General features: G+C 40.9%; 1 long non-coding RNA gene across 1 annotated transcript; it reads right to left on the bottom strand.

Moving 5' to 3' along the window:
* Nucleotides 1-233: 233 nt before the first annotated feature.
* LOC139625609 (uncharacterized) lies at nucleotides 234-10,211 on the bottom strand. The gene is made up of 3 exons (XR_011691943.1): nucleotides 9,998-10,211; nucleotides 4,808-8,059; nucleotides 234-1,461 (listed from the first exon to the last, which is right to left on the bottom strand). It is a non-coding gene; the product is annotated as an uncharacterized lncRNA (long non-coding RNA).
* Nucleotides 10,212-10,750: the final 539 nt, after the last annotated feature.

Below are 10,750 nucleotides of genomic sequence, written 5' to 3'. Positions count from 1 at the left end.
CATTGTTATTTTACTGCACTGTTTCTTTTCTTTTCTTTTAATTTATATTATTTTATTATTTATTATTATTATATTATTTTTATTTTATTTATTTATATCTCATAACTTTGATGACAAACAAAATCTTAGACAATATCTGGTCTCTGATCAAGGGAGTATTATAATCAATATATATTGTGGAGCTCCAGGCACAAACATGGATTTACATGTTAATAAGATAAAGAGAAGTGACAATAATTCTCATTTGAAATTATGTTTGTGTTTATCTGTGGGAATTTAAGTGAGTGATTATGTCCAAAAATGTTTTTACAATAAAAAATATGTTTTCCTCTCATGGAAAAATAACTATCTTTGGTAATTATTTTGCCAGAACGGACTCTTTCCCTGGAAAAAATTTAGTAAATAGTTTCCATTGGGCACAATACTGTTACTTTTTGAAGTAAGAATTAATTTGTAATTTGTGCTTTATTTTATTCTTAAGCTTAAATCAAGTGCTGTAGTTCAGTGGATGGATAGACATCAGTTGAGAAAACTAAGGTCATCACTTGACTCACTATGACTGGGCTGGATCAGTTTCACCTGTACCTCAAGTTCTATTAGTAAGTTATGGAAGTCTACAGTGACTCACTGTACAAAATGTACCTTCAAGGCAATCTGCAGTCATTTATTTCTGAAGAGATCACCATTGTCAAAATTGTTGTCAAGTTTAAAGTATGAGAAACATGTAAAACAAAATCGAAACAAAATGTGGCTGAAATGAGAATCAAATTTTTGTCTCCTGAGCTGTGGAAGAGCAAGGTTTGAGCAGCAAAATTTTTCTCAGGGTGTGACCCCATTATCGCTCTTTTAGTTTTACAGTATTTTGGATCACTAGAGATGTGATTGTTGATCAGGAACGCCAGAGGAGTGTGACAGAGGAGGCAGATGGTGCAGAGGGAGCTGGGGTGAGCTGTCCAGACAGAGTGTGAGTACAGTGAAATCGAGGTTGGAAGAGGAGTGGGTTACTGCTGGGCTCCACACTCAGGACATGTCCTCTCATTCTTCCAGGCAATAGCGGAGGATTGTGGGGCAGAGCAGCAGCCAGAACAAATATGAAGCGACAGCTTAGCACGGAGACTGGAAACAGAAGGGTAATGCTAGCCTGGCTCTGTCACCAGAGATGACACTAATGAATATTACACCTTGACTGACAGATATATAGAAAAGCTGAAGTGTAAAAACAAAAAGTTGTAGTTTTAAGCAGGGTTATGTGCCAGACTATTTCTTGGCCAGCAACAGTTCCTTCATAGAGTCTTGTCCTCACCGTGAGGATGCCAGGTACGCAGCCAACACAAATTTCACTTTCCACCCTGCGATCCTGGCTCTGGTGCCCATAGTCCCGACTTTCTTATCCTCTCAACAGCCTCTGATTGGTCCTCCTTCAGTGTGTGTGGCTGTCATCTGTGGTCCAGCACACGACTGCTACAAGGGAAGAGTGTGATTATATAACAAGCGGCAGCTGATCAATCAACTCACTTGACATTGCTCTCATGAGCCATCTCAATACAGCTCTGCATGTGAGACAGAGTCAAAGGACAGCTACTCAGCAGAAAAAGAAATGATGGACTATTTGAGATTGAGGGGATCTGAAGTTAAGACTCTGAACCAGTTCTCGTACATCAAAACTTTTACATGAAATGCAAAACAGAAATTTACAGTATCACCCAAAATGTGCAATGTTTAATATTTGTTTAAAGCTAAAGTATAATATCACAAGTAATGTAACCTATTACTTTTGATATTTAAGTAATAATTAAAGTAAAATTACTTTTAAAGGGGTAGTAAATAAAAAGGTAACTTAATACTCTTCCTTGGTAACTTGCCCAACAGTGAGTCCTCCATTGCCTGATGTATACCCCTTGAATACTTAAAGATCCTGTAAAGCAAACTCACAGATTTGTTTATCAAATCAATATATATGTTGAAGAACTATTCCTGAAAACGTGTGAATCATGTGAAACTTGTGTGGTACTGAATTGTGCAGTTATATGTTTAACTGTGTTTCATCATTTTTACGTTGACCTTTTTTTCTAAATGAGTACTGATGACACACTTAGTCCCCCACTTAGCATATCCTGCCCCTAAAGCTGTAGTAGTATAAAAGTCTGGAGTGACCCAGCATCAGTGGTTCTCCTGCTCAGTGTTATTGCTGTTAGCTGAGCCTTCCCTCCCAAAATGTGTCTTTCCTACAGGCTGCAATACCAATGGTGTGGTGTTATCAGTAATTAGAGAATAATGTATGCATAGATAATCAGTTATTCACTCATGACGTTTCCCTTCTTCTCATGACGAGAAGGATAGTTCCGCTTCATCCTCTCATCAAATAGCGGGTAAACCCACTATCAAAAGCCGATAAGCTATTTATAAGCGGCTGGAATCCTAGGCGGAGAGACAGCAGAGGAAAGATTAGAGCAAGGATGAGGAAAGGGCTGAGTGGGTAGGTAGTGTGGGAGAGTGGACAGGGGTGCGGATTTTCAATAGGGTGCTGGAGTTGATCTGGTGGATGCCAGTAGCTAATCCTCTCTGGCCTGGCCCTCCCCACAAACAACTTCCTGTCTCATGGTAAAATAGATAAGTTGGATAAGGCAAGGCAAACAAGCACTGTAGGTAATTATGACATCCCACCTCTCCCTGCTGCAGCAGCACTCAGCCAAATCAAGATTTATATCAGCTCTGCACCACCTCTTTGTAGGAAGCCAGTTAGTTTCATCACATTTTTTTTAATTGTAGTGTTAACTTTTACATCAGGGTGTAGATGTTCTAAAAACATATATCTGTTGATGTAACCACCCTTTTCAGCCTCCTTCCCTGATTTTTATCTTTTCTTTTTAACCTTTTTTGTTGCAGATGTCAGTAAACTCTGACCAGTTGTGAGATTGAGTTTGCCTGCAATCCTGAAAGTCATTTTTCTGTATAGGCATTTTTTGATGTTTGTATAGTTAATGTTTAGTTATTTTCTACATTTTTTGTTCAGCCTGAGGGCAGTTTGAGTCTCAATCATGGAGATTAGAAACACCTGTGGGGTGAGTTTGTGGCTATATAATACCTGTTCTGCTTTGTGTTTTCACAGTGCATGCCGAAGATCCTTACAGATTGAAACAATCAAAATTTTTGGGAGCTATAAGCAAATCTTTTTTCTTACTTTTAACTTTTACATGTGACCTGTTTATTGCCCCTACCCTGTTTGTCACAGTGACAGCTTCCTTTGATGTTTGGGACTCAAAGGAGCTATTAAAGCCTATGACTCTTCCCTCACGCTGGCTTTGTGACAAGTCCTGACTCCACCAAAGCTAATGTATAACTTGAGTGCCCTATCGAATGTATGCTTATTCCAGGGGAGCAGATTGTTGCCCTCTTCTGTGATGTTTTTCTTAAATTCCATATGTTTTTTGACACACTACTAGTCTTATACACTTGGAAACATCGTTCCAAATCTAAAAATGTGAAAAACCGATGTGAATGTAAAATCTTTTTTGAATTATTGTCTATGGGAAATGAGCGAAACATGATAAAAAATGGTATTTCAAAAACTATAACATCTACAAGACTGAAACTTTCTGAACAGCTCCCCCATAATTCAGTGCTTCATTTCTCCTGTATAACACTTGTAGCGATTGTGCCACTATGCTGTGAGAGATCGGCTAACAAATATTTCACCAAACATATATTATGTTTGGGCAACCCTCAATACACTGCATAGATTTTTTAGATAGCCTATCATGTATCATTTTTCCAACAAACATCTGTGGGTGTGGTCAAATCCAAGAATTCTGCTATAACTCTTGACAGCTTCATCCAATTGTAACTAAATTTGAAATACTGGTACAGACTGACACCCTGAATAAGACTAGTGACTTTGATGCAGTTTCATTACTAGGGAGCACTATGGCAAAAAAATAAAAAAATTTATAAAATAGCTTAATAAAAATTACTACTACTCCCAGATAAGAGTCTACTGCTGCTGCTGCAAGTAAGTTGCAGCAGATGTGGGTTGCAAAAATCTCATGCATTTTTTTTAAGAAAATGCACTTTCTAGTTATACATGCCGTATTTGTCTCAGTGGGTTTTTAGGTGCAGCTCAGTGACAAGTGACACAAATTAGTTTTTTCTGAAAAGAGTCAGCTGGGAAAATGTGGATCCTGTTTCCTTGCCTCATACTGCAGCAAAAATTGAGAGAGTGCAAAAACTTGTATGACCCACATTGCTGCTCAGTTGGCAAGCAAAGAAAGGTAAAAAAGTGAGTTGGTGTCTGTGAAGATTCTCAATTATCCTGGTCACTGGATATCTAGACACAGACACTAGAAATGTTTGGCCATGATTCTTAAGATCAACAATACAATCTAATTTGACAAGGTGGGGAAGGGTCACACAGTGCTGGTAGGTGAAGAAAGATCTGTCTGGAGACCAGAGAATGGTAGTTCTTGGGTTCATGGCTGAGTAGTAGGCTTTAGGTGGCTGGTTTAAAGGCATTCTTACATGTTACAAGGGGATATTATTGGCAACTGGTTTGTTCCAGTTTTATATGGTGAAAACACAGTTTGGTATCAGCTCATAAAGCACCAAAAATGTCTCCACACAAAAGATGTCTCTTCATGTTGTTGCTGAAACAAGACTAAATGCCTTTTTTGAAATCTTTTTGTATGCATTTTTTAAATGTTTTTTTAATCTGTCATCCAATTTTTTCCTTCCAAGATGGTGCTGCACGAGTGGCAGCCTGTTGCAGCAGCTCATGCTCACTGTTGAGCTTTTTCCCTTTTTTCTCTCTTACCTGATGAAGACCCTGGAGCTTCTGGTCCTTGTCCATCTCCAGCCCCTGGTGAGCTCATCATTGGACGGCTTCAGTTTGCCAATCAGCCTGGCACTGGGGTGGATGTGCTGTCATCTACCTCCGACATGGATTCTTCTCTCCCCTGGAAAAGCCTGGGAGCAATATGAGAATCATGTTCTTTGATTTCTCCAGTGCTTAAAACACACTCCAACCCATGATCCTGAGGGACAAGCTGGAGTACATGGGAGTGGACCACCACCTCACCACATGGATCCTCGACTACTTCTCCAACCAGCCACAGGATGTGAGGATCCAGGACTGTGTGTCTGACAGTCCCACAGGGAACAGTTCTGGCTCTGTTCCTCTTCACCCTCTACACTGCAGATTTCTCCTACAACTCCACTAATTGCAACCTGTAAAAGTTCTCTGACAAGTCCACAGTTGTTGGCCTCATCACTGTGAGGACAACGTGGTGTACAGAGAACTAATCCAGGACTTTGTGGACTGGTGCCAGCAGAACTACCTCCAGATCAATGCTGGAAAAACCTAGGAGCTGGTGGTGGACCTCCACAGGGACAAACACTCTCCACCCACACCGGTGAACATCCAGCGAATGGACACTGAGATCGTGGACTCTTAAAAGTACTTAAAAGTACCATCTTCTTCGGTGTGGTCTGCTGGGGCAACAGGAATTCTGTTCCAGAGAGGAAGAGACTGACAGGCTGATCAAGAAGGCCAGCTCTGTTCAGGGATGTCCCCTTGACCCAGTGGAGGTAGTGGCGACAGGAGAATGTGGCTAAGCTATTCTCCCTGTTGGAGAACAGAATCTCCCACCCCATGCAGGACACTCTGACAGACTGACACTTTGACTCAATGATGATGCAAGATTAAAGCTACATGAATGGGCAGCTTTGCTGTAATTCAACTTCTTCCAGTGTGAAGTAATTGGTAGCTTGCAGAGGCAGTGCACTGGAGAGTGAAGGGATGTCAACAATGCCACCTAAGAGAATATCACCCCAAGAAAATTACTGGAGATGTGATTCCAAAAATAGAGACATTTTATTCACAATACTTAAGTTAAAGCATGAACTAATTAATATGAACTATTGGTTAGCTACAATATTGCACAATACCCTACAGACCCATAAAGCTGTAAAACTACAAAATACAACATAATAATGAAATTAAACCATATAAATAAAGCTCCCAGATCAAAAGAAATGAAAGATTCCAAAGGAAAAGAGCAAAGACCCCACACTGGTTCTATTACTGCCAAACCAGTTGTGGTGCAAAACCCAAATGGCATCCGATTCCATTCAAAAAGTCAAACGCTGTGCAGAAGGCTGTTTTGGGCTTGTCTTGCTCTGAAACAGAGCCTGGTTGTATCCGCTGGCCAGATCTAAAGTAGAAAACCAGCGGGCCCCAGGAAGGTCATCGAGACTCTTCTCAATATGAGGTAAGGGGAAGGCATCCTTTGTCATCTTACTGTTAAGCTGTTGGTAATCTACACACATGCGCAGACTCCCATCTTTTCTCCTAACCAACACAATGGGTGAGGTATAAGGGCTACTACTTTACCTTACCTTAGCCTCAAGAAGCTGATTGATGTGATGTTATCTCTTCATACTTAGATGGAGGAATGCGCCTGTACCTCTGCTGAACCGGAACATCATCCAGCAGGGGAATGCCATGTGAGGTTGGTGAAACCCAGGTCGCCATCATGGGCAGAAAAGACTGAGATGTATTTCTGCAGTAGGGATTGAACCTCTGTCTGCTCTGACTTTGCCAAAATTGACAGGTCCGCCGTATCTACCCCACCCTGCACTGAATTACTAGCCACCCGAGAGGAAACTGTGGCTGTGGTGGGCCTCACCTCAGTGACTCCTGCAGGAAGACTGACAACCTTGGCACTACTAAAGGCCAGTATGTGGGTAGAGAACTTCTGTCATCCCCACACTGACCACCGGAATGTAAGCTGTACCCCAGGAGACCTGCACAAGACATGGGGGCCTGCACCACCAAAGGCATGTCAAAAAGAGAAGAGCCATGTGCCCCAAAGAGCTCTTGGTATCATCTGTGAATGACATTCATCCCCAAGATTTAAGGGACAGAGGACACTGCACCAGGGGGGTCTTTGACTACCAGGATGCCATAGCTAGGAATCACATTCTCACACAGGGTCACATCCAATTCTGTGTAACCAATACAAGGAATAGCCAGGCTGTTAGCTGCCTGGAGCTGTAACCAATGACAGGACTAGAGATAATTGTTGCCCCAAGGTGCAAACTGCTCTAAAAAGAAGCTCTCTGTAATTGTGGACACCATGGACCCCATGTCCATCAAACATGAAACGATGACCCCACCCATCAAGACATTAATGTTTAGACAAGATGACATTAACCTGGCCATAGTGCCAACCTGTGAGCCCATCAACGCCCCATCTGAGCTGTGGCTCAGCAACTCAGTGGGCTTCAGTTTTCTGGCTGGTGAGAGGAGTGGGACACCCTGGCCACATTAGAGGAAAAAATCAGTGGCTGAATTAACTCAAGCACAAGTGGGAACCCATTCCCCCTCACACTCCCTGGCAAAATGCCCTGGCTGTTGGCACCCTCAGCAAATCAGTGGAACATTGCAAGGAAGGCAAGTCTGTACAGAAGGGGTCTACAAAGAGGCTACTGTCTGGGTGAGCTGATTGAGCTGTTCCTGCTGATGTTTCAAGAGTTCCTTTAGGAGGGCACCTAACCACCCAAGTGGCAACCCACCGTGACGTCACCCATTGGTTTGCAAACTGCTGTTTTGAAGCCTCGAGTTTGCAATTTGGCCGCCGCCATCTTGATTTTTTGAAACCAGAAGAAACCATATTTGGAGAAGAGGGTGGAGCTAAGGAGGAGCGAGGGGTGGAGCTGACCTAAGAGCCGAGGTCACTGTGCCCGCCCACCTACACTGGCTACCTGACGGAGCGTGAGAGGCTGCTCCGTGTGAATCCGAAATCAGTCAATTTCCATAAGTCAAGTTAAACTTTAGTACTAAGTGATAACTTACTGTTAATAGCTAACTACATGCATGACCACATGTGGAAAATATTACATATAGGAATGTAATGTACACACAGATAATGAAATGTTGTTGTAACTGAAGTTACCGTGTGCTAGCTTACACACAGAGTAAGCTAACTGTAGTGTAGCAGTAGTACTTCTTGTGGTAAAACCATAGACTGTAAATGGTGAAACACTTTACTGTTGTGTTTTAAAACTGGTTCTGTGAATCAAAGGTTATTGCCTGACTTAATGAGTGTTAACGATGACAGCGGGTTGTCGGTGTCCTTAAGTTACAAAACGATATCTTTATTACAGTGAACTGTTGGTGTCTGTGTCTGTGCTGGAGACCTGCGGACCCAGCAGATCAGTGCTATTGATTAATATTTATTCTCGCAGTGCAATCGATCGTCACATAAGTGTGCGTTGATATGAAGTGTGTTTTACTGTTTTTAGTTTTTCGTTAATTTCATCGTTAAAAACAGGCGTCAAAACATCTGTTGGAATTATTCTCTCTCTTTCAGAATAAGTAACATCACTGTCTGCTTGGATTGATTATTGCATCTGCACCCACTCAATGCCCCTGAAGTGAGTATTAGTTTCTATTATATTATTTATTGTAAAAGAGTACAGCAGTTTTTACAACTAAACGGAGGGAGTACTGTATTTTCAGATAACTGCGCAGAGTTAATCTAATTAGAGTGCTTCTTATTTTACCTTTTTCCTGCTAGAATGTCACACATATCTCACTATTACAGTGTTTCTTTCCATCTGGCCAAGGGCTGGATCACTGGGGACAACTACATCCATCGTGGAGCCCAGAGAGCTACAGAGACCACAGGGAACCACCTTGGTGTTGATGGCTGGGGAGGTCTGAAGTGGAAGCTGTCTAACACCTCTACTACTTGTTACAAAAGATGAGGGATTGAACAATTCATTATGCAAACTTGTGACAGTGCACCTTTACCTTGAGCCACAAAAGTATTTTATTTTTATAAAAGTTACTGAATTTAGTAAATATTTTTACATGCCTTTCCAGTATTGGCGATGGTTAATGATTTTGTTGAAATTGATGATTTTTAAAAGGTGCAATAAAAGTATTTATGAATCTCTTGGTCTAAGTTTGTTGATGGTTTTATGGTATAAATTTTGACAATCCTAGAACATTGACAATGAAGGATCAAAAGCCAGATATTTAGTTTGTGCTTTCCATGTGTTTTATGTACTTTGTGTACTATGAATTATCAACTTCAATGACACTGAACACTCATTCACCAAACTGTACTGTTAAATACATCACAAGGTGTATGGTAAATCTGGAAAACCCAGGCAACACTTCTGTAGTTCATAGGAAATGCTCTCAGTACACTTTAATCACAGTAGGTTTATTTAAGATTCCATAAACAAAACTACAATCACAAATTAGAAAAGCACATTAAACCCATTTCAATGACAGTAACAGCAGATATTAGTAAAACTAATGTGCATAAGCTGTACTTCACTATACAAAAGAAGAACCATAAAAGGACATAAAACATCAATTTCTTTACTGCTTACTTAACTTGACTTTTAAAATCTCACTGTCAAATCTGCAGTACACACCACAGATTTTGGAAGGCTAATATTTCTGAAGTGGTAACAGTAGCACACATCTGTTACAGGAGTCACATTCTGCTCCTGGTTGCAGTTCTGGACTGACAGTGCCAGCTGTTGTCCAGTGAAGATCCTTTAAATGTCAAATTGGGAAATGTTTTCTTTTGTGAAAGCGGTGACTAGAGTAAGACTAGAGTAACACCAAGGACAAAGAATATTAAACTTCTACAGAACTGGTCTGTCTTTCCATCAGAGGCACCTGAACTGGAAGTGGTTTTCTAGCATCATCATCACCATCCATTTGAGAACTAAGGATGTTGTCCATGCAGCCTCCTTTCTCCACAGCCAGATGAATGGAAACAAATACTGTGCTCCATACATGAGGTCCTCCTTCTGTTGGCAGTGGTCCTTCAGCTTTCAGCGTGGATACCTTTCAAATCACTAGTTCAGACATGATGGATCAGTTTATCACATACATAAACCAGCTGTCAGGATAACTGCATGAATGTCTACTTCAGTTGAGAAATATTGTGTTTGCACTTACAGCATCAAATGAATGAACTGCTACATGTTATGTCCTAATGTTATTTTCTACATTGTATATTATACATAACTTCTAACTGTATTGTGATGATCGGAGTGAATGAACAGAACTTCTACATAGAGACTCTAACGTGTGTCTTTTGTGCACAACACATCAACACACCACAATTAACACTTGACTTCATGGTGACATAATCTCTAGGGTCCTTCAAATTATGAGCATATCTGATTGTCCAGTAATAACCAATCACCAGAAAAAATTCCTTGTATGTGAAAACATACTTGGCAATAAAACTGATTCTGATTCTGATTCTGATTCTGATAAGAATATCTGGGTCGAATAAAAAGGACAGATCCGGTAAATGCTAGTGTTACTATCTGCTGCTTGTGAACTGACGACCTGATCAGAAGATGTAGTGTTGTCTTCTGTTGTTCCAGTCAGCATCATTTACAGTCTACATGTTAACCACATTTAAATTACGTCAAGAAAGTTAACCTGAACTTTCACAACATCCAAACTGACATTTTAAGAACTTGCATTAATGGAGCTCAATATGAGCCCAACACACTAACACAGTTCACTTCGACTGGATCCCGTGTTCCAGAAACACAATAATAACGTCGGTACCTTAACATACGTTATATGCACATTTTAGTTGGGCTTTTAACATTATATTCAAACATGTATTAACACCTCTAGAGTAAACAGAGGTCACCATCCCGGCGGGGCCCAGTCCTGTTAGCATAGAAAACGCTTGGTAATCAGCTAGCG

Source organism: Trachinotus anak, unplaced genomic scaffold, assembly GCF_046630095.1.
Source record: "Trachinotus anak isolate AG129_WGS33_773 ecotype Australia unplaced genomic scaffold, CSIRO_AGI_Tana_v1 ptg000009l, whole genome shotgun sequence".
In the NCBI taxonomy this organism is placed as follows: domain Eukaryota; kingdom Metazoa; phylum Chordata; class Actinopteri; order Carangiformes; family Carangidae; genus Trachinotus; species Trachinotus anak.
The sequence above is the reverse complement of the archived record's forward strand: the minus strand, read 5'-3'. Positions and strand labels throughout refer to the sequence as shown.